Source organism: Cetorhinus maximus, chromosome 10, assembly GCF_964194155.1.
Source record: "Cetorhinus maximus chromosome 10, sCetMax3.hap1.1, whole genome shotgun sequence".
Lineage (NCBI taxonomy): Eukaryota > Metazoa > Chordata > Chondrichthyes > Lamniformes > Cetorhinidae > Cetorhinus > Cetorhinus maximus.
Genome location: NC_135888.1, coordinates 121,046,591 through 121,073,999, shown reverse-complemented (window position 1 = coordinate 121,073,999; position 27,409 = coordinate 121,046,591).

The window sequence follows — 27,409 nt, the reverse complement described above, 5'->3', positions numbered from 1 at the left end:
TCCCTTGTTAATAACAATAATTAAATATTGTTACTCTTTCCAGTTCTGCATCTCAGCATGTAAAGTGCTGATGCTTCCCAGCTCAGCTGTCAGCCAGTCAAAATCCAAAGTTGGAAAGAATTCTTATGTCTGTGGGTTTGTTTTATTTCATTACTTTAAAGCTTAAATATGAAGCCTGTTAGCCATGTCGCCAGTAAGTTAGAAAACAACAAAGGTGACTATATAAATTAAAATCTGCTTTCCAAATGTGCAATGCACCTGATTATATTTTCATTTATCTGTGAGATCAGTGTAGTTTAGTTGTAATGATTACTTTAGTAGCAGATCTCTATTATTGAAAGACGCAATTGTATCATTGTTAATCAGCATGTTCTAGTTTGTAAATCACAATGGTATTACCTACCAGGCTGTTAATTGTTATTTCCAACTAGCTCACAGTAAAGGATCCTGAGTGATTGCAATTCTGAATGCTATGGTGTGTCCTCTCTGGCAGTTTATATGGCTTAGCTTAAGGCACCAGCATTGGGGGTAGAACAAGAACAAAATAAAAGCAACAAATACAGAAAATGCTGGAAAAACTCAGCAAGCCTGACAGCATTTGTGGATAGAGAAACAGAGTTAACATTTCGAGGGTGTGGGGTGGGAGAAGGGGGCAGTGGTTGGGGAAAAAAGGATAGAAAATGGTTTAAAAAAGGGGACAAAAAAGGGATAAAACAATGAATTAAAATAATAATTGTAAGAATAAAAATATGTAGTTAAAAATAAAAATAAATTTTGAAAAAAGGGATTAAAAAAGGGATGAAGATAGAGGAGAGAGTTCATGGTCTGAAATTGTTGAACTCAATGTTAAGTCTAGAAGGCTGTAAAGTGCTTAATCGGAAGATGAGGTGCTGTCCCTCCAGTTTGTGTTGGGCTTCACTGGAACATTGCAGCAGGCCAAGGATGGATATGTGGGCATGAGAGCAGGATGCTGTGTTAAATGGCAAGCGACAGGAAGTCTGGGTCATGCTTGCAGACAGACCAAAGGCGTTCAGCAAAGTGGTCATTCAGTTTGCGTTTGGTACCCCCAATGCAGAGGAGACGGCATTGGGCACAGTGAATGCAGTAGACCAAATTGAAGGAGGTGCAAGTGAAGCGCTGCTTCACCTGAAAGGAGTGTTTGGGCCCTTGCATGGTGAGGAGGGAGGAGGTAAAGGGGCAGGTGTTGCACTACTGCAATTGCATGCGACAGTGCCTTGGGAAGGGTATGAGGCATTCGGGGTGACGGAGGAGCGAACCAGCGTGTTCTGGAGGGAATGCTGACAGGTGGGGTGAGGGGGAGATGTGTTTGGGGGTGGATGTTGGAATTGGCAGAAATGGTGGAGAATGATCCTTTGAATGCGGAGGCTGGTGGGGTGAAAAGTGAAGACAAGGGAGACCCTATCATGGTTCTGGGAGGGAGGGGAAGGTGTGAGGGTAGAGGTAGATGGGTTGGATATGGTTGAGGGCCCTGTCATCCACAGTGGGTGGGAAACATTGGTTAAGGAAGAAGGAAGACATGTCAGAAGCGCCGTTTTGGAAAGTGGCATCATCATCACGGAGGTGAGGGAACTGAGGGAATGGGGTGGAGTCCTTACAGGAAGCGGGGTGTGAGAAGCTGTAGTTGAGGTAGCTGTGGGAGTCTGTGTGCTTGTAATGAATATTGGTGAACAGTCTATCATCAGAAATGGAGGCAGAGAGGTCAAGGAAGGGAAGTGTCGGAGATGGGCCATGTGAATGTGATAGAGGGGTGGAAACTGGAAGCAAAATTGGTACATTATTCCAGGCCCAGATGAGAGCATGAGGCAGCACCGAAACAGTCACCGGTGTGCCAAAAAAAGAGTTGTGGGAGGGGGCCTGAGTAGGACTGGAACAAGGAACGTTCCACATACCCCTTAAAGAGACATGCATAACTGGGGCCTATGCAGATACCCATAGCCACACCTTTTATTTGGAGGAAGAGAGACAAGTTTAAGGAGAAATTGTTCAGTGAGAGAACAAGTTCAGCCAGGCGGAGGAGCGTGGTGGTGGATGGGGATTGTTTGGGCCTCTGTTCGAGGAAGAAGTGTAGAGACCTCAGATCATCCTGCTTGGGGATGGAGTTGTAGACGGATTGGACATCCATGGTGAAGAGGAGGTGGTTAGGGCCAGGGAACTGGAAATTGTTGATAAGACAAGGGCATCAGAGGAATCGTGGATATAGAGAATGGAGTCAAGATAGGAACAAATGAGTTCCATGGGGCAGGAACAGGCTGACACGATCGGTCTACCGGGACAGTCCTGTTTGTGGATTTTGGGAAGGAGTTAGAAGCAGGGTTGGGAGACTATGAGGTTGGAAGCTGTGGAGGGAAGATCTCCAGGGGAGATGAGGTCAATGACAGTGTTTCTTTTTACATTTTAAATATTCTTTTTACAATGTTAATATATGGGTAGCACATGTTGGTGAAGAGGCTTTGCAGCTGTTTAAAGTGCTGAGCAATTGTTGTACATGCTGGGCAGTACACATCAGGGATTGTTATCTTCTGATACGCTGTTGGTTATTGTGATCTTTAAATCACCATAGACTGGAGTTTGCTCTGGTTGTTTGATAATATTAAGCTGATGGAGAAAATAAGAGAATGTAACTCTCTCAAGAACCTGAAACAGCCTTCTAAGACTTACCAGCATCTATGAGACATAGTACAAATCTGGAACAATTCCACCCCAAGTGCTGTGGCAGGTGAGTAAAATGACGTTTTACCTGCCTGCTGCGATGGCAGGCTTTCACGCAGTATCATCCCAAATCCGCCACATTACTTATGCATTCCTGGGAAACACAACGTCTCCATGGTCGATGGGGTCTTATTCACTTGCTACGCCATCACTTTGTTGCTTCATCACGCCCGGCACCACATTTAGGGTATAGCTGCGTTCAGTGCTTCCAGCCCAGGACTGCTGCAAAGAAGACATGATCCCGAAAGGCAAGAAGACTGCAGCCCTTGAGCGCCCTTTGGATGCCATAGAGGCCCACTGTAATGTCCTCTACCCCCGCTCTGGCTGCAGGAGGGGCAGCTACATTACCACTTTGGCTTGGTCGGCGATGGCAGTGGTGATCAGTGCCAATGCTGCACAGAAGAGTTTGGTCATCCAATGCAGATAGAGGATGAATTATCTCATCCATGCAACCAGGGTATGACAACCACAACCACTCTAAACTCACACACTCAAGCCCATCACACGTTTACTGGCATCTCACTCACTGCCAGCTCAAGCGACATGACCACCCATTCTCACACACATACCCTCAGATTTACATCTGGCTTCATCTCTTCTGGAGACTGCCTCCTCAGCCCTCACCATCATGAGGCCACTTGCACAGATCAACGTGCCCCCACACACCCTGCGATACCCTCCTTCCCCAGTACAGCTCTCATCCTGCAGTCCCTTCCCTTGCCTGAGGCCACTTCTCCCCCTTCCCCAAGCAAGATATTGCCCTGCAGCCGATGAAAAGTCACCCACATGTGGCTAATCTGGTAGGTAGAGACCTACCCATGAGTCCCCTAAAAGTGATGTGATGCTGTCTGTGAAGCCTGGTGCTGATGACTATGAGTGCTGACCGAAGTAAGGTAGGCAAACAAACCTTGAAGTCCCAAGCGAAGTGCAGCCCGCCAAGTGCACACCTTACGTATGCTGTTGTGAAACACGTTAGCGTGTTTTCCCACCAACATAACTGGACGATCCATCCAGGGGACGGGTGGTGATGAGTCCGGAGTACTGATGTATTACAATAAGGTTCCCAATGTCCGATGGCAGGGAACACGGCCCACCATCAGCAGGCAGTGTAGACGATCACAAACTGGTTTCACAACGCTGTGAAACTGATTTTTGGCCTTCTCGCCATATTGTTGGCTCACACCACCGAATATGCCTGACGCCAGTGGGGCATGGAAAGTCCCGGCCAGAGTATTGTCCTACCCGTGGAAATTCAAGAACATGTGCCATCTAATACAATAGGGAATCTCGATGGAGTGAGGTACCTCATGATATGTGCTCTTATTCAGACTTTTTCCAATGTGTTTCAGCTCAAAAAATTCTTGTGCTGTAAATTTCTGTAAGTGCAGTCTACTAATGGCATGGTGAATGCAAGGGGCACCTTGGACTCCATTGAATGACAGGGCTGACAGTATATCTCCTTAAGCAATGGGATTTAAGTTTTTTTTATTCATTTACGGGATGTGGGCATCACTGGCTATGTCAGCATTTATTGTCCATCCCTAATTGCCCTTGGTAGTGGTGAGCTGCCTTCTTGAACTGCTGCAGCCTCCGTGGCGAAGGTACGCCCAAAGCTTTGTTAGGGAGGGTGTTCGAGGATTTTGACCCAGCGACAGTGAAGGAATGGCAATATATTTTCAAGTCAGGATGGTAAGTGACTTGGAGAAGAACTTGCAGGTGGTGGTGTTCCCATGTATCTGCTACCCTTGTCCTACTAGATGGTAACAGTAGTGGGTTTGGAAGATGCTGCCTAAGGAGCCTCGTTGAGTTCCTGCAGTGCATCTTGTAGATAGTACTGTAAAGAACCTATTTTTATTTTTCTTGGACTCTGGCTTTAAAATTGGGCAGTGGATTAAAAGCTATCATGGCTGCAGTTGAAAGACATGTTCGCTTGAACAGGATGTGAAATATACAATGTCGCTATCTCCTGGAACAGTGTGCCAGGTTGAACAAAATGGTGCTGGAAAGGGATCCTGAAATAAGACGACCTGCCTAGAAGCAACATTTTAATTGGCTCCTGATCAGGTGACCAAGATTTTGTATGATGGCAGTGAGCAGAGAGATCCTAGCCTGCAAAGAGATCATACCCAAATCCCCTCTTTCCTATGTGTGTAAGATTCCAGTAAATCTACAAGGCTAGCTAGCTGGCATTTTCTTCTTATCTCTGTAACTTGCTCTCTCTGAAAAACCCCCTGTCAGAAGGAAAATGGGAAAATCACCAGTAGAGACACTGAGAAGCAAGTTTTCAATCAGTGAACTACAGACTGAAAGTGCTGGAAGACCACCTTGTGTCATTAACAACAAACTGCAAGGAATTTGGGAAGACATCGTCAAAATCAACCCATCCAATCCTGTACTCCAGACTGGTGCTGTTGAACTGTTTTATCTCACCCTTAAAATCCATGTTTTGGGATAGAGTTTAAGTTATAGAATTAAAAGTTAGCAGTTCATATTTCTTTCTTTTGCCACTGGTTACAGACAATTTGTTTAATAAACAGTTGCCTACTTAGGTTTACAAATCTGATGCTCATATTCTGTTAACCTAAATTAAACAGTTAGGTAGAATTGGGGCAATTTGGTGGTCTAATCAAATTTTTCACATTTGTCGCGGCTCGGGGAAGAGTGGGGCTTGATACGACAGTGCACTATCCTCAGTGAGTCGTGACAGTGCACGCTGCTGCCACTGTTCATCGGTGGCCCAGGGAGTGAATGTTTGTGGAAGGGGTGCCAATCAAGTGGGCTGCTTGGTCCTGGATGGTGTCAAGCTTCTTGAGTGTTGTTGGAGCTGCACTCATCCAGGCAAGTGGAGAATATTCCATCACACTCTTGACTTGTGACTTGTAGATGGTGGACAGGCTTTGGGGAGTCAGGAGGTGAGTTACTCGCCACAGGATTCCTAGCCTCTGACTTGCTTTTGCAGTCACAGTATTTATATGGCTAGTCCTGTTTGGTCTCCGGTTGATGGTAACTCCCAGGATGTTGACAGTGAGGGAATTCAGCGATGTTAATTCCATTGAACGTCAAGGGGCAGTGGTTAGATTCTCTCTTGTTGGAGATGGTCATTGCCTAACACTTGATTGGCATGGATGTTGCTTGCCACTTGTCAGCCCAAGCCTGGATATTGTTCAGGTCTTGCTGCATTTGGACATGGACTGCTTCAGCATATGAGGATTCGCAAATGCTGCTGAACATTGTGCAATCATCAGCGAACATCCCCACTTCTGACCTTATGATGGAAAGAAGGTCATTGATGAAGCAGCTGAAGATGGTTGGACCTAGGACACTATCCTGGGGAACTCCTGCAGTGATGTCCTGGGACTAAGATGATTGACCTCCAAAAACGACAACCATCTTCCTTTGTGCTAAGTATGACTCCAACCCAGCATTGAGTTTCCCCCCTGATTCCCATTGACTCCAGTTTTGCTAGGGCTCCTTGATGCCACACTCGGCCAAATGCTGCCTCGATGCCAAGGGCAGTCATTCGCACCTCACCTCAGGAGTTCAGCTCTTTTGTCCATATTTGAACCAATGCTGCAATGAGGTCAGAAGCTGAGTAACCCTGGCAGAACTCAAGCTGAGCATCAGTGAGTAGGTTATTGCTAAGCAAGTGTCGCTTGATATCACTGTTGCTGATCCCTTCAATCGCTTTACTGATGATCAAGAGTAGCCTGTGGGGTGGTAATTGGCTGTGTTGAATTTGTCCTGCTTTTTGTGTACAGGACATACCTGGGCAAGTTTCCACATTGCCGGGTAGATGCTAGTGTTGTAGCAGTACCGGGACAGCTTAGCTAGGGCTGTGGCAAGTTCTGGACCACAAGTCTTCAGTACTATTGCCAGAATATTGTCAGGTTGCATAGCCTTTGCAGTATCCAGTGCCTTCAGCCGTTTCTTGATATCATGTGGAGTGAATCAAATTGGCTGAAGTCTGGCATCTGTGATGGTGGGGTCCTCCGGAGCAGACCGAGATGGATCATCCACTCGGCACTTCTGGCTGAAGCTTGTTGCGAATGCTTCAGCCTTTTCTTTTGCACTGATGCGCTGGGCTCCCCCATCATTGACGATGGGGATACTTGTGGAGTTGCCTCCTCCAGTGAGTTGTTTAATCATCCACCACCATTTACAACTGGATGTGGCAGGGCTTGCAGAGCTTAGATCTAATCTACTTGTTCTGGGATCACTTAGCTTCGTCTATCACTTGCTGCTTATGCTGTTGGCATGCAACTAGTCCTGTAATATAGCTTCACCAGATTGACACCTCATTTTTAGGTATGCCTGATGCCGCTCCTGGCATGCCCTCCTGCACTCTTCATTGAACCAGGGTTGAACCCCTGGCTTGGTGGTGATGGCAGAGTGGGAGATATGCTGGGCCATGAGGCTACAAATTGTGGTTGAGTACAATTCTGCGGCTGCTGATGGCCCACAGCACCTCATGGATGCCCAGTCTTGAGTTGCTAGATCTGTTCGAAATCTATCCCATTTAGCACGGTGGTAGTGCCACTCGACACAATGGAGGGTATCCTCAATGTAAAGGCTGGACTTCGCCTCCACAAAGACCGTGAAGTGGTCACTCTTACTGATATTATCATGGACAGATGAACCTGCAGCAGGTTGGTGAGGATGAGGTCAAGTATGTTTCTCCCTCTTGTTGGTTCCCCCACCACTTGCCACAGACCCAGCCTAGCAGTTATGTAATTTAGGACTCTGCCATCTCGGTCTGTGGTGGTGCTACCGAGCCACTCTTGATGATGGACTTTGAAGTACCCCACCCAGAGCACATTCTGCACCCTTGCCTCAGTACTTCCTCCAAGTGGAGTTCAACATGGAGGAGCACTGATTCATCAGAGTTGGAGGGGAAGGGGTGGGGGGGTGGGGTGGGGGGGAGGGGGGGCGTTGTGATAGGTGGTAATCAGCAGGAGGTTTCATTGCCCATTTTTGACCTGGTGCCATGAGACTTCATGGGGTCCTGAATTGATGTTGAGGACTCCCAGGGCAACTCCCTCCCTTCCTCATCATTGTGCCGCCACCTCTGTTGAGAGTGAATTAGAGCCAAATCAGACAAATAAAGAGAGTAAAGGAAAGATTGGATTAAGAAGAAAAACAGAAAAAAAACAAAGAGGAAATTTTATAAAAAAGTATTTAAGTTTCTTTTTACGCCCCTATCATCAAATTACTACTTGCAGGAACAAGACTCAACAATTTAGTTATTTTTTTCCCATTCTGGGCTGGAAAGATTGCATTGTATTACAGATATTATGTTGTTAGAAGGACCGTTACACTATTAATTATGAACCATAACTTTCTGCGCCAAACTTTAATGTGCATATCATTCGAGTTCTTAAAAATAACAGGCTGGGTAATGAGGAGATGCGTTTTTTGTGAAGCGAACATCGGAAATTGACCAGCAAGTTCTGGAGATTTGCAATTCAAGGCATGAACCTGCTGGATGATTTGCACATTGATAATGGTGTCTGTCATTAACACACATTGTTTTTTGCAGAAAGATTTGGCCCATTGAACTGTATATATATATATTTATTGGTGTTCCTTGTTTATTTCTGTTATCTCTAATAATGCAAGACTATTTTGTTCCATGAGCTTCTGGGCTTTTTTTTATATAGATTCCTGCCATGATAGAAAAACTGCATATTGATTGTATAGATTTATGCAGTGCAATGATTTGGTGAATGAATAAGGTTGGGTTCTGTTTTATGTTAACTGGAAGATGTTTTACTCTGATTTGTCCCTTCATAGTGAAGTTAAAACCCCCTGCTTGTTCAGGTGGACAAATTCGATCCCACTGAACTATTTGGAGAACAGCAGGGAGTTATTTCAGTGTCCTGAGCAGCAATCCTCTTGTAAAATCAGTTAAGTGGTCATGCATAATACGTGCGGTTTGTCGGATCTTGCAGTTTGCAGATTGGCTGCCACATTTGCCAACGAAACAGTGAATACACTTTGAAAGTGACCCGTTGGATGAGAAGCGCTTTGAACTGCCCTGATGTTGAGTATACAAGTGCAACCTCTAGCTTTTTTAACCATGCCAATATTGGAGACATTGTTACATACCTGTGAAATGTCCAGATGCGAGCCCTCCATACATATTACATTATGTAAACTGTCTCGTTCCCAAGGCTGAGCATCTTAAAAGTTGCAGAAAGAAAATCAATGAATCCTGCCATGGAGAATCTCCTTATTTTCAAAGCTGCAGGGGGTACTCAATGCTGAAGAAGGACAATTCATTCCTTGCAGTCAGGACTAATGTGTAAGTTTTATATTAGGCAGTCAGTCATACAGAGATCAAGACTCAGCAACTGCTAAGAATGAGATTTACAAAATCCAGCAGGTTGTGTTGCTGGTGGCTGTACATCACAGCAGGTAAATTGGTAAGGGACGCGAGCAAATGAGGCCCCGTAGAGTGGATAATGCTTCCTCCTGGAGCCTATTTTCTGTGACGCCTGCTGAGTGCTAAAAAATGCTACGGTAACGAAAATGGGTTCCAAAGGCAACTATAATACATTATCAAAATAAAAAAAACACTCCCTATATAACTGTTGTGACTATGGTAATTGAGAAGGAACTTGAGAACTCCAACTGTTCAACCGTGAAAAGAAGCTGACAAAAACACATAACTGCATTTTGTCTCCAAGAGCTTTAACTATCTGACATGCCACCTGGATGCTGTCTTTAGAGAAGTTAGGAAACTGAACTGGCAAGAGGCAATGGCGATGAATTTCGTCAAATACTTAAGGCACTAAAAAGGCGAGCCAGATGGGTCTTAAGCCAAAACATTGGTTGAGGCTGTGGTTAGTGCAACACACCATCTTAATAAAGGAGTTGAATGGCTGCCAGAGGCTTGTTAAACAACTGGTTGTCTCTTAAAATGCTTTTAGCACTAATTTAAAGAGGCCGTGTAGTATTTTGGTGGCTATTGCCTTCAACCAGTGCTCTACCTACCAGTGACCAGCTGTTTAGAAGTAAGCATGGCATTGATATCAATTCCAAGCACTACTTGAAGGTGTACTCCATCTTTTCTAACAAGTATTATTCTTAAAGATACATTACACACTAAATAAAACCATAATTACTACATACACCTTCTAGAAATCACCAGTAGAAAGGGAAAGCTTGGTTATGGACATCTTACTCAGGTCCCACTTTGTCTGGACAAGGATTGAGAGGCGGGCATGAGGCCAAGCAATTGCTAGAGGATGGAGGGGCAAGAGAATGAGGTGCATCCTTCCACCCTGTGGGTACAGGACATCCATCTTGCTCTGGACCTCCTCCACCAGGGCCTCAGTGTTATATCCAAGAACGCGTGCGCTCTCACCCTTGGTCCCTGAGCCATCCTGCAGTGTGCCATTGGGAGAAATTTTACAGTGGTGTGATTTTACAGTCCCACCGAAACCAATGGACTTTTGAACAGCTAGCTGCATTTTATGGTCCCATCCCTGCTGCAACTGCAAAATTCTGCCTATTGTGTGCCTGCCAGTGCACTCCGCACCTTCAGTGGATGTGGGAGGGGAGGCCACATGCACCCCTCCGCAAAAATTACATCTAATCAGCACTTTGGTGCTAAACCTTCAGGTTTCTGGTTAACATTGCTAGGGAAGTTCAAATTATGGTAATCAGCAATTAGGAGTGAATTGTATGCTAAATCCAGACTTTCAAACAGGCTAGTCTTATTCGCATCTGCTCCCATTTAGCACCAATTTTCACCCTTTGGCCAAAATAACATGCACAGACTCTTCTGACACTAGGTGGAAGCATATTTGTGTTGGCTTAAGTAAGGCTTTCATGCAGTAATGCATTTTAGAATTTTAAGTACATTTTACATTAGTCTCAACAGAATTAAGATTGGGCTCTGACCTACTTTAGACTGTTGGACATGTTGGAAACTGGACATTTGAACACTTCTTTGAGATCACTCCAGTTCCAATTTTTTGGCAATCTGCTAAACCTTCTATTAAAATTGTACATTGCCATCTGAATCTGAGGGAAAAAGTAAAAATGCTGTAAGGAAATCAGCTTATTATTTTGCTGTAATTTCACAGATCTTTCATAGGCTCACTGCCAGTTTATTTGTATTTCAGTGGTGCTTTATGAAATGGTTCTGCATTATCTCATGATGATGTTATGGACAGTTTGCACGGTGCCAAACAGCAGAAAATGAACATGCACTTTTAAAGCTCTGCTTTGTGACTTTGTTTTGACTGGGAAGTAAAGGCAGGGTCTTGAATGAAAAATTGTATGGCACTGACTTGCACAGATGGGATGAGAAGTTTGGCTACTGGCCCGAGAAAGCATAGCTGCCCACGCCCTGGCAACATTGCCAATGTTGCCATTGTTAAATGGCACTGCCACCTCATTTACTTACTGTGCTTACTGCTTATGGCAGCATCACTTTATAGTAAGCACAGTGTAAAATGGACTGTTATACAGTATTTCAGATTGGCGCCCTCGGTTATTTTAAGATAGCATTCATTTTGAAAAGTATCTCAAATGCCTTATTTTACTGGTCATTGGTGCAATCCCATTACAGTCGTTGCTTTGCCTTATTGCAGTGCAATCTGCTCACTTGACTCCCAATGAAGTTTTCAATTTAAAATAAAATCACTGACATGATTCGTCTTCAATAATTCTTTTTAATTCACCCTCCAGGGTTTTGTTGAGGAGGGACGTGTGCCAAAGGACTGCAGAGTGGTCAATGTAATACCTACTTTCCATAAAGGGGACTAAGCTAACGCAGCTAATCACAAAGCAGTTAGTTTAGCATCTGTGGTGGGGATTATTTTGGAGCCTTTTTAATTAAAGATGAATTATTAAATGTCTCACTGAAAAGAAAATTATCAGAAGCAGCCAACACAGATTTCAGAAAGGAAGTTTGTGCTTGGAAAGCCTTGCAGATTTCTTTGAGAGGATGGTAGAAGGAAGTGGTGTACGTGAGATTTCGGGAAGCCTTTGACAAGATAGCAGCCAGAAGTCTATTGGAGAAAATTGAGTGCTGTGGAATTAGACAACAGGTAGCAAACTGAAGTTAAAAAAAACTGGTCAGAAGGGAAGAATCAGAGAATAGGAGGCACCAAGCACAGTTTCTCAGAAAGGGTGGAAGTGGGTAACAGTGTCCCATAGTGTTTTATTGTGAACAATAATATTGTTCCCTTCAATGGCTTCCCTGGTACCTTATTCTCCAAGTTCATCACTCTTTGGTTAAAAGTTTCTACCCAATTTTCATTTTTTCTTATTCTGTCACTGATCAGTCCTGTTCACTGCAGAAATCAATAATTGAGATAAAGGGCTAGAGGGAATTGGTGTCTAAATTTGCAGTTACTAAATGAGGAAGCGTACTAAAAATTCTGACATCAAAAGGAAACTATAAAGTGATAAAAGTTGCTGACGGAATTCAGTCAGTCATTGTAAGGTGATGCAATTTGGTGAATAAAGACCAAAATTGTACTTCGACTAGGTTAAGGTTGGATAATGTGGAAAAATAGAAGGATTTGGGTGTTCAGGTTCATAAAACCATTGAAAGTGGCGCTGCAAATGGATAAGGCCTTAACAAAAAAACAATTCAAGTATGATTTTATGGTAATAAACAGAATGTAAAAGTCAAAATGTAATGGTGAAACTATATTAAGAAAACTTTGTGTTAGCTGCAGTTTTAGGCTCAACAATGTATGAATGATGCTTATGCAATAGCTATAGCACAAATTCAGAAATTTAGTATGGACAGCAGGAAAAGCTTTTTTTTCCCCACACATGAGGGCTGTAGGGCTGTGAAATGTACTACCAGAGCTAATGATTGAAGCAGAGACCATGTCAATATTTAAGAGTCAATTAGATCGGTGGTGGAAGGAATATAGGGTTTGAGGAGCAACACAGGCAGATGGGATTAGGACGACTGCTTGTGCAGAGGATAGAAAGCAACACAATCTATTTCTATGTAGTTCTGTCAATCTGTGAAGTTTTATTATCTTTGAAACTCAGCTCAGAGCTCAGTCAATTTCAGTCAGATTATTGGCATGATTGTCTCTGAATAAGATTGTTAAATTTAGCGCTAGCTTTGTCCTGTGCACTTGCCTTGATTCACATCTGGGTTTAAGATTACCTATATTCATTTCCTGCAGGATCCTGAGAGAGAGGGAGCTTTTGTCCGATTCATCTGGGTTGTATTTCTAGTCATTAGTAAAAGAATATAACTCTGACAGACTGAACTCACCAGTGTCATCTTTTACATGCAATATATATTTGTGTTTCATATATACTTAAGTACTCCATGCTACTTGTATCATTCAAGGGCAATTGCCTAAGTAGCTCCTGAGCCTTAAGGTGAGCTGGAGCTGAAATAATTTAAGCCTGAAAGGCCCTTATATTAATAACTACCTCCCCTGATGTTAATGCAGTTCCCTTGTGTAGTTGTGCTCAGTAACTCCAGCAAACATTCAAGCCCAAGCCAACACACTGAACAGGAAAAAATATTAATTCTTTGTATTTTTTTTAAGAAATTCTGCTTTTTTCCCCCCTGATTCTCATTTGTTGAGGGAAATTTAAAGAAATGTACTACATACAAACGTACAAAAAAGGAGCATGAGTAGGCCATTCAACCCCTCGAGCCTGCTCCATCATTTAATAAGATCATAGCTGATCTGATACTAACCTGGGGAAGAATTTTTGGGTTGGCGAGCGGGGGCAGGGCCCTCTTGCCGATGCCGACGTCACTGCATGTCATTTAGATTTTCAGTTCGGCGGGCGCACACCAGAGTCAGCTGCGCGCCCGCCAAACTTTCAAAGGCCAATTAAGGCCTGTTAAAAACTAATTGAATCAATAAAATGAGCTGCCTGTCCAACCTTAAGGTTGGCGGGCAGGTGAAGAGTCCAGGCGGCCTTCGCATTTTTCTTGGAACCTCATCCACAGGCGGGATGAGGTTTCATGAAGTGTTTAAAAATTCTATAATTTTTTTTTTATTTAATTGACATGTCACAGCTCATTACACTGTGACATGAGGGGACATGTTTTAAAAGTTTTTAATTTCTTTATTTAAATGTTTAAACCATAAACTAATCTTCCTGAGGTACAGAGGTGCTTCAGGGAGATTTCTACGCTCTTTTGCGCGCATGCGGGAAAGAGCGCACTCCCCAACTCAGACAACCCCTCCCCCCGCCCACACAGGGAGCGCTCAGCTCACGTAAGATGGCGGGGCGGACCTGATCAGGGGCGCCGATCGAGTTCGCTCCCGCCCCACCCCACCCCCGCACAACCCCCCCAACGGGGGGGAAAATTCTGCCCCTGAAATCTGCAACTCAGCTACCTCCAATAACCTGTCACCCCCTTGCTTAACAAGAATCCATCCACCTCTGCCTTAAAAACACTCAAAGACCCTGCTTCCACCACCCTCTGAGTGAAAAAATTTCACCTCATATCTATTTTTTAAATGGGTGACCCCTTATTTTAAACAATGACCCCTAGCTCTAGATTCTCTCACAAGAGGAAACATCCTCCCCACATCTACCCTGTCAAGACACCTCAGGATCTTATATGTTTCGGTACTCTGTACTATATTAGTAAAGTTGCTTCAAGAATGGCAAGCTGCAGGTTAATCTTCCAATTGTGTTGCAAGGTGTTAATTTGTTCACTTGCACAAAGTAAACTTCAAAGAAAGCTTGACTAAAGACCGACTCTCTCACACCTCCTTGTGGTAGTTGCTATAGCTACTGCTAACTTATTGACTGTGGGACATTCACAGGACACTTCGCTGCCTCAATATCAACAGTAGCATTGAATGTTTAACTACATATTTTCTTGGGAAATGCATCATTATATCATCTAGTGTTGAAATCTCATTCAGACTCGTCAATGTAAGTAGCAATTTTATTTTAAAATACCATGCTTGAATGTTGCTGCCTCTTTGTTTACGCAGAACGTGAATGCTACGGTCATGAATCATTGCTTTCTTTGTCTTGCAAGTTGGTTTACTGTATTTTAAAATGTAGAGAACATAATGATCTTATCAGACATGTGCTGATGCATCAGTGTTTAGGCCACAGGTTGATGATTTGGAAAGCCTAGATTTCAATTTTAGAAAGCTGTTTTTAAATATATTGGATAAGTTTGTACTTACAGCAGAGATAATAACTGCTACAACATCAATTCAATGTTACTATTAACATGGTTACACAGCAGCCTGTTGCTGAATTGAGAAAAAAACATTTTTAGTTTGGGTTCAACAAGCCTTCCCTTGCTTTTTTAACAGATATCATGCAGCAAGAGATTGACTATGGTCTTGGTGCCATGAATGAAGATGACGACCTAACTCATTAATGATGAAGTTGCACTGTACACAATAACCTCCTCTACCTTCAAACGTAACACTCCTGCGCTCGTTTTTTTCTGAAAATTTTTCGGAAAAGCCTCCTGAAAACATTATCACTCTGATTGAACCAGCAATCACGTCCCCAACTCTACTTACCAATTTCTGATTAGTGTCTAATCCTGTTGGTTGATCCTTTAGTTGAGGTGCTGTATTATATCTATTATTATTCATTTTGAAGGTTTAACAATTATGTGTTGTAAGTAGTAAGTATTGTTTATTTCCGTCACCCCATTTTTGGCAGGAGAATCACAGAATTCTCAGGGTTGGCGCTTGCAGGAAATGTGCTATCAATCACTGGACATTGATGAGAATGCAGTGATGGGGTCAACATTTATAATTTTTATTGGGACACATTTATGTTTAAGTGCATTGCCAGCCATGAAGAGCTTTCCTCATGACTCCCATTGATCTTAACTTTGTTTGGGCTCCTTGGTGTCCTGTTGGTATCAAGGGCAGTTACTTTCATCTCTGCTGTGGCTTTTGGCTTTGTGTCCATACCTGAGTCAAGTCTGGGGTGAGGTTTGCAGCTGAATGACTCTGATCAAACTCAAACTGAGAATCATTGCACTTATTATTGATGAGTGGGTGCCAGTTGATGTCTTTCTTGAGAATCCTTCCATCATTTTGATGATACAGGATTTAGGATGGGTGACAATAAATTGGGTTTGATTTGTCCTGCTTTCAGTAGGAGCATATACATAATCTCAAGTAGAAGCTCATTTCACAGCTGCACTAGAACAACTTGCCCAGTGAACAGTTAATTCTGCAATACAAGACTTAATGTTTTATAGATAGGACTGTAAGTGCCCGTAACTTTTGCTCTGTCTGCTGCAATTTGTTGCTTTCTAATGTCACTTGAAAGTGAACCAATTTGGCTGGACACTGGCATTTATGATGGTGGGCTGAGATGACTCAAATGGAACTATGCTTGTGTCATTATGTATAAAAGTAATTTTGTTTTTTAATAAGTCCATCTCCCTTGCCTTTATGCATTGACGTACCTTTGCAATTTTCCATAAATTCTGCTTTTAAAACTAACCTCCCAGAGTTACAAATTGTGGTGATCTTAATGAAGGGCTTATTCTCAGTTCACAGATTCATGAATTTTTGTGCTAGGTTTCCAGTTATGAACTTAGGAGCTTAATAACTGAACCTAGTGTTGCAGAGAAAAAGTGTAGATAACAAAATTCACTGTGAATTGCACTTAAATTAATGTATGATGAGATGCTCCTTTTTGGCTGAATTTATAAAAAATTAATAGTGTAGAATGTTGTCTACTTGCCTGGCTTAGTGAAAGATTCTGTGTAGATCGGAACTTAATTTACAATAAGGAATATAGACAATGGATCCACTAGAACAAACTATAGTTGCAATTCTTTCATTATAGAAAACTCCCCTGACTGAAGCACTGTTATTGTCAAAGCAATACAATCGTCAGCAAGTCTGGGCTAATCCTGCCTTCATTTCAACCTAAAGAACATGGAAGAGCAGATGTGTATTTATGACAGCACTGTTATGGCATTTTATTTGTTATCTGTAACTTCTTTGGGTACAAATACCAAATAAAAAAACCTGTACTTTTAACTTTCAGAAACACTCATGTCACACAAGTGCCAGACAATGACTAACTCCAATAAGAGAGAATCTAGCCAACACCCCTTGACATTCGATGGCATTACCTTAATTGAATTCCTGACCATCAATAATATCCTCAGTGTCAGCACTAACCAGAAGCTTAACTGGGCCATACCTTGGCACCAAGTAGGTCAGAGTCTGGATATGCTGTGGTGAATGACTCACCTCCTGACGCCCAAAAGCATTTCTATTATATATAAGGCACACGTCAGGAGTATGATGGAATAATTTCAACTTGCCTGGATGTTTACAGTTCCAACAACACTCAGGATAAGTCCAGAACAAAGCAGCCTACTTAATTGCCATCCCATCCAGCACCTTAAACATTCATTCCCTGCACCACTGGCAACTCCAGCTGCAGTACAACAACTCGCTTCTCAAATAACACCTCCCAAACCCATGACCTCCACCACTTAGAAAGACCAGGGCAGCATGGATATGAGAACATCACTACCTCAGAGTTCCTCTCTTACATTACACACCATCCGGACTTGGGCATCCGCATGTATTATCACCGCTGGGTCAGAATCCTGGCCCGCCCTTTCTAACAGCGCTGTGGGGGTATCTCAACACAGAGGCTGCTGCGGTTCAAGAAGACAGCTCACCACCACCTTCTCAAGGGTAATTAGGGGTGGGCAATAAATGTTGGTCTTGCCTGAGATGTCCATATCCCATGAATGAAATAACAAAAATGTAAACTGATCAACTAATTTACTGGGGCAATTTTGTAAAACCAACAATGGAAGGAAATAAAATCTGGTTCTCATTCTTTCCAGTTCTATTTTTCAACTGACCTGATTGGTTGGAGGGCAAGTAGACACCTTGCTCACAACTTGCTGTGTCATTTAATTTCAGAATATTTTAAAAAGTCACTCCATCTTGCAACAGCCTTGCTGCACTTCCCATCAATTAACTTGTGTTTTTTTTTATCCAAAAGCTGCAGACATTTTTGTTTTGTCCATCAACAGACAGCTCGTATTCCTCAGGCCTTACACAATCCTAAATCTTCAGTTAGAACTTTATTTCTTTCCAAATCATTCTGGTAAACAGTATTAGCCACATACCACTTGTGATTCTGAATTAACTATTTTGATCCAATAGAGAAATTAGACAAGAAGGACAAAAACAGAACAGCACAAGCTTATGTACAATGACATCAGTAAATGGTCGCATCGATAACATTACAATGTGACAGCAGTGAATACACTGAGGTTCTTTAGTGGCAGAGTAACACACTTGCTTTTGGTTTTGTTTCATTCAGGATGCTAGTCACTGTGCTTTTGTACTTCAGTGTTCTTTTCCTTCTCTGTCTCCAGAGACCCTGGACCAGGGGCTTAAAGGCACTATGTGTCCTTGAAATTCATTCAGTCCACAGCAAATTGCAGGCAGGTTTCTGCCTAAAGATGTGATTTCCAGATTGAAATTTTCACAGTAAGGAATTGTCCATGCCTCTTAAATAAAACCTCAGTCGTATAATTAACACATGAATGTTATTTTGAAATCAAAAACACAAGTTAGTTCACATAAGCCAAATCCATGCGAGTTGAATTGACTTCCACCAGGTTTAGTTTACCTTTTTTGTAGAACAGAGTACAATTTTTTATGTTTATACACAATGCCAGTTTAAAAAAATTCATTCATGGGATGCGGGCATTGGTGGCTAGGCCAGCATTTATTGCTCATCCCCTTGTTCAGAGAGCATTTTTGAGAGTCAACCACGTTGCTGTGGGTCTGGATTCACATGTAGGCTAAACCAGGTAAGGACAGCAGATTTCCTTCTCCAAAGGCATTAGTGAACCAGATGGGTTTTTACAACAATTGTTTCATGGCCATCAGCAGACATTTAATTCCAGATTTTTATTGAATTCAAATTTCACTGTCTACCATGGTGGGATTCAAGCCCTAGTCCCCAGAGCACTACCTTGGGTCTCTGGAATACTAGTCCAGTGACAATACCACTATGCCACCTGTTCCCTTTTAACCCCTGTTTGTCTGTGTACAGTGACAATGACATGTCGTTTGTCAAAGAAAAACTGTAACATCATTCATTCCTGCCCTCTAACTGATCTGATTGGTTGTAACTAGTATCAATCTCAATGTCCAACTGCTTAGTTGATTGACAGACTCCCTGACTGGTTGATTATGACAAACACCAACCTCAGTGAAAAAGATGAATTTTATTATAAATTGTTAACAAATTGTTGCACCAGCTTACAAAACCGACGGCCATTGTGTACAAGCTCTTGTTTCTAATTGGATTTTGAGAGCAAGTTTACAAATAAGATTTCCTGATTCTGGTCCCCACAGATTGGAAAATAACGCGACTGTACATTTATCACTTCCCATGTGAGAATAAATCCTGACTTCACCAATCTGTTGATATTTGCCCAAACAGCCACAATGGGATCAGTGAATGAAAAGCAATTGCCTGAGGGTGCAGGGTCAAAAACCTATTGATCAAGATAATGTACTCCATGTTATTGAACTCAACATGGCAGGTCTGGTGATATTAGATAAGGGAGCACTGTGATTTTGTTTGACATTTTGTTATCACTATAGCATCACTGATATTAAAAGTGAGATGACTGAATTATAGTTGATTCAAATAGGCAGCTTGAATATTCTCACCAGTTGGAGTGTATTTATAAGATTATGTTTACATACTTGCACCTTGTAAATCTGGACTGTAAATAGATTGGATAGTTTGTAGGGAGTTCTCCCAGTGCCCTGACTAACATTTTTCCCTAAGCAACATCATTTAATAGCTGAACACATGGAAAACAGTGGCAGAATCGGACAGAATCAGCATGGATTTACGAAAGGGAAATCATGCTTGACAAATCTATAGAATTTTTCGAGGAAGTAACTAGTAGAGTTTATGAGGGGGAGCCAGTGGATGTGGTTTATTTGGACTTTCAGAAGGCTTTCGACAAAGTCCCACATAAGAGATTAGCGTGTAAAATTAAAGCGCATGGGATTGGGGGTAGTGTATTGAGATGGATAGAAAACTGGTTGGCAGACAGGAAACAAAGAGTAGGAATAAACGGGTCTTTTTCCGAATGGCAGGCAGTGATGAGTGGGGTACGGCAGGGATCGGTGCTGGGACCCCAGTTATTCACAATATATATTAATGATTTAGATGAGGGAGCTAAATGTAATATCTCCAAATTTGCAGATGACACAAAGCTGGGTGGGAGGGTGAGCTGTGAGGAGGATGCAGCGATGCTTCAGTGTGATTTGGACAAGCTGAGTGAGTGGGCAAATGCATGGCAGATGCAGCATAATGTGGATAAATGTGGGGTTATCCACTTTGGTAGCAAAAACAGGGAAGCAGATTATTATCTGAATGGCTATAAATTGAGAGGGGGGAGTGTGCAACGAGACCTGGGTGTCTTCGTATACCAGTCGCTGAAGGTAAGCATGCAGGTGCAGCAGGCGGTAAAGAAGGCAAATGGTATGTTGGCTTTCATAGTGAGAGGATGCAAGTACAGGAACAGAGATGTCTTGCTGCAATTGTACAGGGCGTTGGTGAGACCGCACCTGGAATATTGTGTGCAGTTTTGGTCTCCTTATCTGAGGAAGGATGTTCTTGCTATAGAGGGAGTACAGCGAAGGTTCCTGGGATGGCGGGACTGACATATGAGGAGAGATTGAGTCGGTTAGGATTATATTCGCTGGAGTTCGAGAAGAATGAAGGGGAATCTCATAGAAACCTATAAAATTCTAACAGGACTAGACAGGGTAGATGCAGGAAGGATGTTCCCAATGATGGGGGAGTCCAGAACCAGGGGTCACAGTCTGAGGATACAGGGTAGACCATTTAGGACTGAGATGAGCGAAATTTCTTCACCCAGAGAGTGATGAGCCTGTGGAATTCGCTACCACAGGGAGTAGTTGAGGCCAAAACATTGTAGGGATCAAAGGATATGGGGAGAAAGCGGGAGCAGGCTATTGAGTTGGATGATCTGCCATGATCATAATGAATGGTGGAACAGGCTTGAAGGGCCGAATGGCCGACTCCTCCTATTTTCTATGTTTCTATGTTTCTATCATGGAAAACACACCTCGCTTTCTGTTTGTAGGATGTTGCTGTATGCAAATTGGTTGATGCGTTTCCTAACGTAACATGCACCAAAGTATAGATTCCGAAGTACTTTGGGATGTCTTTCCTTTTTGATTTCGCTTTACAAAAGAAATTTGATATAAATTAGTGGTTGAATTATAAATAGAGCAGATAGTTCAGTCATTAAACTAAGACCTGGGTGGAAAATCATTTTCCACAAAATCATACTAAGTAGAACTCCTCCAGCAAGTAGAAACGAGGTTTTCTTCCTATAATTTCAAACTGATGTCAGATTCAAATCATAGGGCAGAATTTTCCCCCTGTCGAGGGGGAAGTTCCGGAGTGGGCGCATGGAGGCGCGCCACCATTTTACGTGGGCGGGCCAATTAAGGCCCGTCCAGCGTGACGTCCGCAAGGAAGCGCTATGCATTCTCTGTGCAGGCTGGGGGGGATTTCCTGAACCGAGAGTGCGCCCTTTCGCGCATGCGCATGAAAGAGTGCACTCATTTCCTTGAGGCTAAGTGCTGCCTCAGGGAGATCGGCTCCAAATTTAAAAATGTCAAAAAAACAGAAAAAAAAAAATTTCCCTGACATGTCCCCACATGTCCCCTCACATGAGCTGGGACATGTCCATCACTTTTAGTAACACTTTTATTAAATTTTTTAAAACCTACATGAAACTTCATCCCGCTCGTGGATGAGGTTTCATGCTTTTTCCAATGCCCGCCAGGGCTCCCGGCTTGCCCGCCAACCTTAAGGTTGGACGGGCAGGTCCACTAATTATGTTAATTACTTTGTCAATGGCCTCAACAGGTCGGCGGGCGCACAGCTGATTTGGCTGAGCCCCCGCCGACCTGAAAATTGAAATGAGGCGGGGTGATGTTGGGAGTTCCGGCCAACGTCATCCTGCGTCATTTTACGCATTGGCGAGCGGACCCCACTCCCCACTTGCCAACTGGAAAATCCTGGCCATGGAGTTAAATGTCCTGATGTAAGCTGAGTTGGGATGACATGGGAGCCTTTTAAAAATGGCAAGTGGGACCTGATTCTGGGATTCCCAACCCACTCCCGTTTCCAGCCATTTTCACCGGCACAGGATAAGGATGTGGGTAGCCCACCCAGATGCCGTACTCCCACGCTTGATGGGCGTGGGGTGGCCAGTTTAACCCCCTCCCCCCCGTAATTCTAGTGGAGTCAGGCCCCTTCAGGAATGGCCCATAGCCTCTCAAAGGAGGCATGAACCACAGAGGACCTTGTGTCCGAATGGGGAACCAAAAAAAAAGTACACAGCATCTGATCTCCCATAGCCATAGCATTTATGTGACTGGCTCTGTGGAGCTCCTGAGTAATGATGATCATCACCTCAACATATTGATGAGAGTGGTTTGAATGTCAATATAAGGCGGCTATGCTCTCACTTGTTGGAGATGGTCATTGTCTGGTACTTGTCTGAATGACACTGGCCACTAATCAGCTCAAGCTTGGATATTTTTTACATCCTGCTATGTCCGTGCCTGGACTGCTTTGTTATTTGAAGAATTGCAACTGGAGCTGAACATTGTGCAATCATTAATGAACGGACCCCCTTCTGTCCTAATGATGGAGAGAGTTTCATTGATAAAGCAGCTGAAGATAGTTAGGTTCAGGATGTTAACATGAAGAACTCCAGCAGTGATATCCTGATGCTGAGATGATTGGTCTGCAATTGGCATCAGTCATGGATGGAAGCTCAGGAAGAGACCACTGAGTAATTGGAGAAATTATTGAGGGTAGATGTATTGGTCCTTGTACTCTTCAGTGCTTTACTAATGGCAGCATTAAATTCAGCAGCTGTGGTTAAGGCAGAAGAAACAATGCAACTTGTTTCTTGACATGCTGATTGCTGCCCACTAACGTGTGCTGCTGCTGGATGATAACACACTGTTTGCGGGAAATATAAATTTCTCCCTCAAGGATATGTTGAAGCTGAATGCTCAGCCTGTCTTATATTGGCCAGCAATGTTGACTTCCAATTGTCACTTCCTGTGAGCCTTTCTCAGTCAATGGGGAGGATCTGGAGGCCATAAGTGAGGAACTGTGTCTGCACTTCTTAAAAGAGTTCTGCAACATGGAGGTTTTTTTTGTTGGGTACGACTAAAAAACAGTTGATCAACCTAATGGGCTTCTCTATTATGTTTTGAAATCTCTAAGCAATAAAATAGGTGTTAAATTGCTGTTCAACATTAACAGCATACAAACAGTGAATCAGTCCCTGTCAGCAAAGTGTATGAGGCTTTAATCGGCCTCATTATAAAGCTGAACTCACTTACCTCGATTATGTAGAATATCTTCATATATTTTCTTTTGTAATGTAAAATCAAGTCCATCTTGGTCAATAATAGAGGGTCTTTGGATAATAAATCTTAGAGTAACAAAAGAGAATTGAAGTAAATTGGTGTTGGAAGGATGTGGAAAAAGCCAATAACAGACAGTAACATGAAGAATGAGGCAAACATAGGAACTGCCTTGGCCTGAACATATTGATGCTTTGCATTCAGGTAACGTTTCCCAGACAACCAGCAAATATAAGTAAATTAGTTGATACTTTCCCTGTGAAGATGAGAGCAGTGAAGGAAGAGATTACTTTGCAATAAACTAAAATAATGAACTCGAAGCAACAACAAAAAAAAAACATCGCTCAGAGGAGCTGGGTCAATTCAATAGAAAAGATAATTGGATAAGGTGTAAAATGAGCTACTGATTTGCTACCACCAAAAGACCAAATTCACCCCTCCTAAACTGCAACACAAAAATCTGTCAGAATTCAAGATGAGTTATATCAAGCTAATTAAACCTCTGATGCAAACTTTGTATGTGGGTGAGACTATTGTGCGTAATTTTAATTTTTTTTTCCGCACCTTTGTACTTATTGTCAAGGTGAGGAAACAAGTGTTGGGTAATGGGTTGCTTTGCCACTTCCCCCCCCAACTCTCTTCCACCCCACCCACTTTGTCCGTGCCCATGCCTGCCATTGTGTCAGCGCCCAGAATTTGCAAGCCGTATAAATAATGTCTAAGCGACAAGAAATGTTTTTCTACTGTTTTTCCCACAATACGCCTCCAAACCTTTGTGCTGCACGTGCAAAAATATTTCCATTTCTCCTGGCAATTATTCATGTGGCTTTGAAGTGAGATTGCCACTCGTGTGACAAATGTTTTGTGTGCTGTTGTTTACTGCAAACTGTCTCTCCCGCTGGCTATATGCATAACTGTATCTATGTAACCAGATTAGAAAATAGTTTGGAGGGCTGTATCTTTTTGTCCTTTGGTAGCAATGCTGTGTCCATGTTAGGAATCCTAATTAAGATCCATTAGATTCTGAGCCCCTGAGGCCCGTGCATTTATACAGTGGTGCAGCTTTGTCATCATTTATGAGGAGGGTGAGAATGCACCACTTTTTCTTGAGCTCCCTGCCAGAAGGCAGGTCCTTGACGATTATTCACTGAACCATGGCAAAAGTGCTGCAGCAGGGCTTGGAGGCAGGCCCCGGGTCTGTCTCAGCCGGAACGAGGATCGAACCCTGTGCTGTTGTAGTTAAACTGATCCACACACTAGCCACCTAGCCAACCGAGCTAATCAGCCCCAAACATTGCTAATTTACTGTGTAATGGAGTTTCAGGTTCAAACGTGATAACATGGCATTACCAGGGGTATAGAATCCTGCCCAGATAGCATGAAAAGAGTATGTAGGGGGTAACGTAATAGCATGGATAGAAGATTGGCTAGCTAAAAGGAAACAAAGGGTAGGCATAACTGGGTCTTTTTCTGACTGGCAGGATGTAATGAGTGGTGTGCCACTGGGATCAGTGCTGGGGCCTCAACTTTATACAATTTATATGAATGACTTGGATGAAGGGACTGAGAGTATGAAAGCTAAATTTGCTGATGACACAAAAATAGGTTGGAAAGTAAGTTGTGAAGAAGACATAAGGAGGTTACAAAGGGACATAAATAGGTTAAGTCAGTGGGCAAAGATCTGGCAAATGGAGTATAATGTGGGCAAATGTGAAATTGTCCATTTTGACAGGAAGATTAAAAAATAAGCATATTATCTAAATGGTGAGAGAATGCAGAGCTCTGAGATTCAGAGGGATTTGGGTGTTCTGGTGCATGAATCACAAAAGGCGAGTGTGCAGGTACAGCAAGTAATTTGGGAAGCTAATAGGATGTTATCACTTATTGTGAGGGGAATTGAATACAAAAGTAGGGAGGTTATGCTTCAGTTGTACAGGACACTAGTGAGACCACATCTGGAGTGCTGTGTACAGTACTGGTCTCCTTATTTAAGGAAGGATGTAAATGCATTAGAAGCAATTCAGAGAAGGTTTACTAGACCAGGAATGGGTGGGTTGTCTTATGAGGAAATGTTGGACAGGATAGGCTTGTACCTACTGAAGTTTAGAAGAGTAAGAAGCAACTTGACTGAAACCTTTGAGATCCTGAGGGATATTGAGAGGGTGGATGTGGAGAGGATATTTCCTCTTGTGGGAGAACCTAGAACTAGGGGTAATTGTTTAAAAATAAGGGGTCACCCATCGAAGACAAAGATTAGGAGAATTTTTTTTTTCTGAGGGTAGTGAATCATTGGAACTGTTCGTCAAAAGGCAGTGGAAGCAGAGTCTTTGAATATTTTTAAGGCTGAGGTAGATAGATTATTGTTAAACAAGGGGGCGAAAGGTTATTGGGGGTAGGTGGGAGGTTACAATCAGATCAGCCATGATCTTATTGAACGGAGGAGCAGGCTCAAGGGGCTGAGTGGCCTATTCCTGCCCCTAATTCTTACGTTTGTATGTTCGAGTTTGAATATTAACTAAACTAACAAAACTGAGTTTACGTTGAGGTAATAGAATAATGGATGAGGGGGCAGTGCAATTGAGGTTGTGCATATGGACTTTCAAAATGAAATGTGATAAAATACTATAAATTAGCCTTATTAGCAAACTTGAAGCTCATTGCGTAAAAGGAGCAGGAGCAGCATGGATCCAAAATTGACAAAGGGTTAGAAAACCAAAAACTGTTGTGAATGGCTATTTTTGGATTAGAAGGAAGTATACAGCGGAGTTCAGCATTGGACAACTGCTGTTTTTGATATAGATTAATGACTTGGATTTTGCAGATGACACAAAACTTAGAAGTCTAGTAAATGATGAGGAAGACAGCAGTAGACTTCCTGAGGGCATAGACAGGCTGGTGGAATGAGAGGGCACAAGGCAGATGAAATTCAGCTCAGAAATATGTGAGGTGATATATTTTATTAAGGCGTGCAGGAAGAGACGGGCCTCAGGGTGTTTGTGTATAAAACTTTGATGCTGGCACAACAGGTTCATAAAACATTCACCCAATTCCTTTTTAAAGGTTACCATTGAATTTGCATCCATCACCCTATCAGGCAAAGAGCTCTAATTCCTAACTACTCATTGCAGAAAAAAGATTTTATTTATCTTATTCATTCATGGATAGATGCTCTACGAGCAAGGCCAGCATTTATTTCCCATATTTAATTACCCCCAAGAAGCTGTCTTTCTGGGCTCTATATATTGAAGCATTATGGCCCAGATTTTTGCTACCAAAATGGGTAGCTCGAGTCGGGAAATTTCCCAACTTGGCAGACCTGCCTCAGTATAAAGTGCCTTTTTACATGCTACTGTCATTCTGGGGAGGTGGAGGCGGGTGAGAGTCGCGCTCCCAGAAGCAGATTGGAGGCGGCCCACAGGGGCGGTTGAGTGCCCAGTAGGTTGGTTAAAAAACTCACCTCCCTTCTCTGGGGCTTGTCCCAGTTGTTTGGTTCTATATTAGGCCCTCCAGCCCTCACTCCTCACATTCCACCACACCCCACCCACTCCCCATACCAGCTCCATGGCCCCCGTGCCAACTTAGTGCCAACTCATGCTCCAACCCACCCAATGGCCCCTCTTACCCTCCAAGCCAACTCATGGCCCTTCCATGCCCATTCACCCAAGATGCACTACGTGCAGAACCAATGGACCCTATAGTAACAATGGCTTGCGTGAATCTGCTTAGAAAAAAAACATCCATTGATAATTTTTAGAAAATAAACTGGTACACATAGAATCCTGTAAAAGTGTTAATCAAACAGGCCATTAACCTCGTAACGTTGTGCAAATAATCATTGAGACGTGGACAAAAAAGATCACAGAAAAAAATAATTTATTAGAGAAATGTCAGTCAAACAATGTCACTTCTCTACATCTGTATAAACAAACTCACTTACATAACCCAAGTTTCGGCTCTCTTGAGACTTTGCTGTAAAAACCCATCTTGTTCACAAATTTCCTTTGGGGAAGGAAATCTGCTGTCCTTTCTTGAGCTGACCTATATGTAACTCGAGACACAAAGTGATGTGATTGACTTCTAATGCCCTATGAAATGGCCTAGGAAGCCATTCAGTTGTCAAGAAGGCAGGTCTCGATGGCAATTAGAGATGAACCATAAATGCTGGCCTTGCCGGCAAAGCATCTATCCCGTGAACGAAAAAGGATCCTTTTCCTCAACAAATTTGGATTTGGAATGTTTAC